Source organism: Vulpes lagopus, chromosome 1 (genome assembly GCF_018345385.1).
Source record: "Vulpes lagopus strain Blue_001 chromosome 1, ASM1834538v1, whole genome shotgun sequence".
NCBI classification, from domain to species: Eukaryota; Metazoa; Chordata; class Mammalia; order Carnivora; family Canidae; genus Vulpes; species Vulpes lagopus.
This window is the reverse complement of record NC_054824.1, coordinates 126,988,849-126,995,571: the sequence shown is the minus strand read 5'-3', so window position 1 is coordinate 126,995,571 and position 6,723 is coordinate 126,988,849. Positions and strand designations below refer to the sequence as shown.

Here is a 6,723-nt window from a genome sequence, read left to right as displayed (position 1 = left end):
CGAGGGATTCGATCCCAGGTCCTCAGGATCACGCCCTGGGCCAAAGGCAGGCGCCAAACTGCTGCGCCACCCCGGGATCCCTATCAGTTTAATTATTTTAGATTCTTCTTAAGTGGGATCTTTAGATTCTTCTTAAGTGGAATCATCCTCTGTGACTGGCTCATTTCACTAACCATAATATTCTTTGGTTCTTCCACTTTTTTTAAGAATAAATAGTCTTTCATTGTTTGTATATATTGCATTTCCTTTATTCACCCATCTTTTTCTTTCTTTCTTTCTTTCTTTCTTTCTTTCTTTCTTTCTTTCTTTCTTTCCTCTTTTTTCTTTCTCTCTTCTCTTTCCTTTTTTAGCTATTTTTAGTTTAAAAACAAAAAACAACAACAACAACAACAACAACAACAACAACAACAACAGACTTTTCCAAGGGTGACAAAGTGAACCGAAGGTCAGATGGAAGGAAGCAGGGTGTGTGGGCTGCTCAAAGCTCTTGCTCCAAAATCTGGAGTCGAGGAAAGAAGGTCCTCCCAAGACTTCAAGGGTGACTGGCCAGCAGAGGGATGACTTTGATGACTTTGGTCACTGGATCAGTCTAAGTTGGCTCTAAGGTGATTTCCACCTGCCAGATGGTTTATGTGATTAACATTATCACTCTTAGGGGCTATTACATTAATGAATGATGTAGGAAGCCAAGAGAGTGGCTTATTCAGTTGGATTCTGAATAACAATCAGGAAATAGTCTTTATCTGGTGCAACCATAATTTCATTTTCCATGGAGCGAATTTGAAGGAAGATAAGGTTATTCTGGGGGTCAATTTCACGCAGGGTGCTCCAGGCCTTCAATATGAAGTTGTGCATGAGGTTTAGCATACTGTGTGGTGGTGGGATTGTCCATGGTGCTCTTGATGGGAATGCCTTCTGTGTTCACCACAATGATGCCCTGTATTCCCTCCTGGCTCTGAAGTCGCTTCAGTGTCTCCTGCACCTCTGCCATTTCCAAATGATCCAGTAGCTCCGCGACCCGGGCATTCAGTCCAGCTATCCACCCATCTGTTGATTGACATTTAGTTGTTTCCATATCTTGATTATTGTGAAAATGCCTCAATTAAAATGGGAGTGCAGATGTCTTTTTGAGATCCTGATTTCAACTCTTTTGTATAAATACCCACAAATGGAGTGGGACTGCAGATCATATGGTAACTTATTTTTAATTTTTTGAGGAATCCCCCGTACTGTTTACCATAATGACTGTACCATTTTATATAAATTTTTTTTAAATTTTTTATTTATTTATGATAGTCACAGAGAGAGAGAGAGAGGCAGAGACACAGGCGGAGGGAGAAGCAGGCTCCATGCACCGGGAGCCCGATGTGGGACTCGACCCCAGTTCTCCAGGATCGCGCCCTGGGCCAAAGGCAGGCGCCAAACCGCTGCGCCACCCAGGGATCCCCTGTACCATTTTATATTCCCACCAATAGTATTGATGTATTCCAATTTCTCCACATCCTCACCAACACTTATCTCTTCCTTTTTTGATAATACTATCCTAATAGTTATAAGGTGATACCTCCTAACAGCTTTAATTTGAATCAACCTAATGATTAATGAGATTGAATATCTTTTCATATATCTGTAGACCTGAAAGTATAAAATTCCCAGAAAAAAAACATAGGGTAAAAGCTTTATGATTTTGCTCTTGGCAATGATTTTTTGGTTGTGACACAGAAAGCACAAGTAACAAAAGCAAACAAAACAAAATCTAACCCTCAATAAAAAAATGAGCTAAGGACTTGAATAAACTCTTCTACATAGAAAACATGCAAATGGCCACCAAGTATGTTAAGCTTATTTTAGGGGCAGTATAATCCCATATGCTATTGTCTCTAGGCAAGGAGATCCTCTCTCACCTCTTCCACTTAACATCGTGCTGGATGTAATAATTACTGCAACAGAAAAAAAAGAAATAAAAGACATACATACAGATTTCACAGGAAAAAAATAAAACTGTCCTTATTCAGAGATGATACAATTATCAATGTAGAAAATTCTAAAGAAAACAAAACCAAACAAAAACAAAGACCTTTTAGAACTAATAAATGAGTTCAGTAAAATTGCAGGATACAAGATTAATATGTGGAAAACTGTAAAACACTGATGAAAGAAATTTAAAAATATATATTGAAATAAGTAGGGATATGTGCTGAACATATAAATTGGAAGACTCCATATTGTCAAGATGTCAACTATCTCAAATTAAGTTTATATATTCAACACAATATCAAAGTTACAAGAAATTTTTGTTAATTTCAACAAACTAATTGTAACATCTGTATGGAAAGGCAAAGATATTATAACAGCCAAACAATACTTTAATAAAAAGTCAGAGGAATCATATTACCCAAATTGAAGACCCACTATAAAGCTACAGTACTCAAAACAGTATGGTATTAGAATTAGACATAATAGGTACACTAGACAGCCTAGAAAGATACAAATGTAGTCAACTAATTTTTGACAAATTGGGATGTATCCAATGTAAAAGGATTATCATTTCTTAATATATGATGCTGCCAGCACAACTGGACACTCATATACAAAAAATTTTAAAAAATAAAATGAATAAAAGAGAATGGAAGAGAATAGACTGAAATAAGATAAAACAAAATTAAAGGTAAGTGGGATACATAATTTATACCTTTCGCAAAAGGAACTCAAAATAAGTCATATACCTCAATATAGATTCCAAAATTATAAAACTTTGAAGAGAAAACACCAGAGAAAATCTTCATGACCTTTATTTTAGCAAGCTTTTAGATGTAACACTGAGAGCATAACCCATGATGAAGAAAAATGATAAATTGAACTCTATAAAAATTAAATTAAAAACATCTCTCCTGTAAAACATACCCTAGAAATGAGAAGACATACCAAAGACTGAGAGAAAATACTTTAGTATTAATACACATGTATGCCATAAATTCAGTGAAAGGGGTTTAAGAAACAAAGAGCTAACATGAATAACTTTGGAAAACATTGTTTTGACTGGAAATCATAACTGTATATAACCAATTACTGCTCTATAATCTACCTAACTTAATTCATAGCTTCAGTGCCATTTCTGGAAATAAAAATTTTCCTTTCCCAATACATCATTACATTAAGCATATTAAGAATATAATTAGTGATGTAATTACTAGCACATAGTTATGTTTTGACAAAAAGATAGTCCCATAACATATATTCATAGTTCTACCTCCCTTATCTCTATACATTTATTTATCATCTATATATCTGCTTATACTTGTATCATTCATCAGTATCCATTATAAATGGTAACACTCAGTTTAACTAAAATTTCAAAGAAATATTTTCTTTCTGAAAACTTTGAAACTCATGGCCTTTCTGAACGTTTTATTTGGGGATAATTTTTCAAATAAATATGACCAAGTACAAACTTCTGATTTAAAGTATGTTTAAGGTTAAATTAATAAAACAGCTCTAAATTAATAAAACAACTCTAAAACTCAGGAAGTATTCATTTCTTTTTCACTAATAAGTTACAAAATTTAAGCAATCTTCTTAAAACATGGGCTAGAAGTGTCAAATCTAAATATCTAAATCATACATCTTTAAATAAAATACTTGTGTCTTATCAATATAGCCTATAAAATGAGAAATTCAACTGATGTTTACCTACATATGTAGTATTTTCACGGTGCTAGTATTATGTAATATTTGAAAATATTTTTCTCTCAGGCAGAAAGCTATAATGTAATACATCTCTTTGATGTATTAAACTTTAATTTAGATAGTGAAAAAATTGAAATAATCATATTACTGTTGTTTCAGAAATTATTCTTTTTTAAAGGTAAAGCTTTAATTTGTGCTTTAGATTTTTCTTCCTTTTGCATAAAGGATAGGCTTAAATTTATTTTTAAAATGTTTCTACAAATAAGTAGAAAAACCTTTCATTAATTGGATTGATATATTTTGGGGGGCGGAGGAGGGAAAAGACTTTTTTTCAAGGAGCTCAAACTGTTACTATAACTTCAATACACATTTTAAAAAAATCAGTTTCATTTATATGTAAAATAGGACAGCCTTTCTCCTGTCTTTTGCCAATCAGTGTTTTTTCCACTCAAGCAAACCTGTATTTATTCTGTAAGAAAATATCTATTCATGTGAAAAAAATCTAGCTCTTCCAATTTTCTTTTAATTTGCATTGGTATCTTGGAGTTATTCTGAAATCTATTTTTCTTCCCCACTAAAAATGTCATTTTTCTTCACGCTGCTTGAGTTGTAACTTTAGAAGCATGACGTACACAGAGCAAGAAGGTGAAAAAAAATATTTCTTTTGTCTATAAATTTAAGTTCAGAAGCAAAAGGACATATCAGCAAAGCAAAAGGATAAGCCTTGATAGAGAAAGAAGAAATAGAAAGAAGTGGAAGGGAAGAATATTTCTACATGCTCCATTAAAAGAGAAACTAAAAATTATCTGAAGCCTGAAATTCTAATCTAGGTTCAATTTTCTTGAAGCATTTCTCATCTTTAATTCACTGTGAGAGAACAAGCAACATAATATTAAATTCCATGCTGGAAACCATAATATACAATATTAGTATATCGAATATACTCATTCAAAATTGCATTAGTAGTTACTACTGCCTAGGAAAAACGGGCATATATATGCACTAATAACAGAAGAGAGTGAGGGACTAACAGCAAATAAAACTTCATTATCATCTGCTTTTATTTAAAATCAAATTCAGGTCTCTTTCCTAGTTGCAGATTGTTGTTAAAAAAGAAAGAACCTGAAATTATTTGTTTTATAATTGTGCTTCTATTCACATTCATGTTTTATATATAAGATTTATAACCACAAGGTTAACTTTGGACAATAAATATGCACAATGAGTTTCTCTGCTCTGCAGTAGCAAAAACTATATTAAGAGAGAAAGGTGGAAGAAAGTAAGGAGACAGGGTGGAGGGGAGAGAGAGAGGAGGGGGAATCCAAAGATAAACCAGAAATATCAAAAATTTGTATATATAAAACATTAGTCACTCTGAAAATGCATTAATTCACCAAATGTTTATTGAAAATCTTGCCATAACAGAGTTAGTTTGTGAAAAGTCAAAAGTCTGTTCCCCAGTCTCACCACTACTTTCCGAGCAACCTTCCCCAGCATGTAGATTGAGAAGATACAAATTTAAACAATGTAGTAGGGACACCTGGGTGGCTCAGTGGTTGAGCATTTGGTAGGGACACCTGGGTGGCTCAGTGGCTGAGCATCTGCCTTTGGTTCAGTTATGATCCTGGGATCCAGACCTGTATCAGGTTCCCAGCAGGCTGTCTGCTTCTGTCTCTGCCTCTCTCTCAGTGTCTCTCATGAATAAATATAAATAAATTTTTAACAAAAACAAACAACAATGTGGGAGTTATTTAGGTTTGGTTAAATGTCAGGGGATGAGGACACAGAGCCAAAAAAAATTTTCTGCTTTTAAAGATGATAATACATCAAAAAATTACTTTTGGTCATATTTTGAACAATTGGCTGAATTAGTAAATCTTTTCACTTTTCACGACATCTGGGAATTATTTTATTTTTCATGTCTCTTTCATGTATTTTTTAATTTTGGTAAAATATACATAGCATGAAATTTACATTTTTAAACTGTTTTTAAGTGTACAGCTCAGTAGATTTAAATACATTCATACTATTGTGCAACAAATCTCTGTAACTCTTAACATCTTGTGAAACAGCTCTGTGACTATCAATTACATAATAACACTCTATTCTTTCCTCCTTCCAGCCTCTGGCGACCACCGTTCTACATTCTTTCTCCATAAATTTGACCACGTTAGGTGCCTCATATATGTGAAATCATACAGTATTTCTCTTTTTCCACCGATCTATTTAACTTAGCCTAATATCCTGAATGTTCATCCATGCTGTAGCATGTGCCTGATTTACCTTCCTTTTAAGGCTAAATAATAGTACACTCTACGTATATTTCACTTTTTGTCTATTTATTGATAGACACTTGGATTGCTTACACCTTTTGGTTTCTGACTATAATGCAATGAACACACACATATCTGTGTACACATATCTGTTCAAGTCCCTACTTTCAATTCTTTTCCCAAAAGTAGAATAGCTGAATCATAAGATAATTTACATTTAATTTCTTTGGAACTGCCAAATTGCTCTTCATAGCAACTGCACCGCTTTCCATTTGGACTAGCAGTGTTGAAAGGGTTCCAATCTCTCCATATTCTTGCCAACAATTTTTACTTTCTAATTTTTTTAATAATAGCTATCCTAATGGCTGTGAAATGATATCCCATTGTGGTTTTGGTTTGTATTTCCCTAATGATTGATTCAGTTGAACATCTTGTTGTGTCTTTTTTGCTTATTTGTGTATTTTCTTTGAAGAAAGTTCTATTCAAGACCTTTTCCATTTTTATTATTAATTAATTAATTAATTAATTAAATTTATTTTTTTAAAGTAGGCTACACAGTGCAAAGCCCAATGCAGAACTTGAAATCATGATCCTGAGGTAAAGATCTGAGCTGAGATCAAGAGTTGGTCCCTTAACTAAGCCACCTAAGCCCCAAGACCTTTTCCACTTTTTAAACCAAGTAGTTTGTTTTGTTGCTGTTTAGTTGTAGGAGTCCTTTATATATTCTGGATATTAACTCCTTATCAGATTTATGATTTGCAAA

At 33.4% G+C, this 6,723-nt stretch overlaps 1 pseudogene; it reads right to left on the bottom strand.

Annotated features, from left to right (window-relative positions):
• Positions 1 to 699: 699 nt before the first annotated feature.
• LOC121488190 lies at positions 700 to 991 on the bottom strand (annotated as a pseudogene).
• Positions 992 to 6,723: the final 5,732 nt, after the last annotated feature.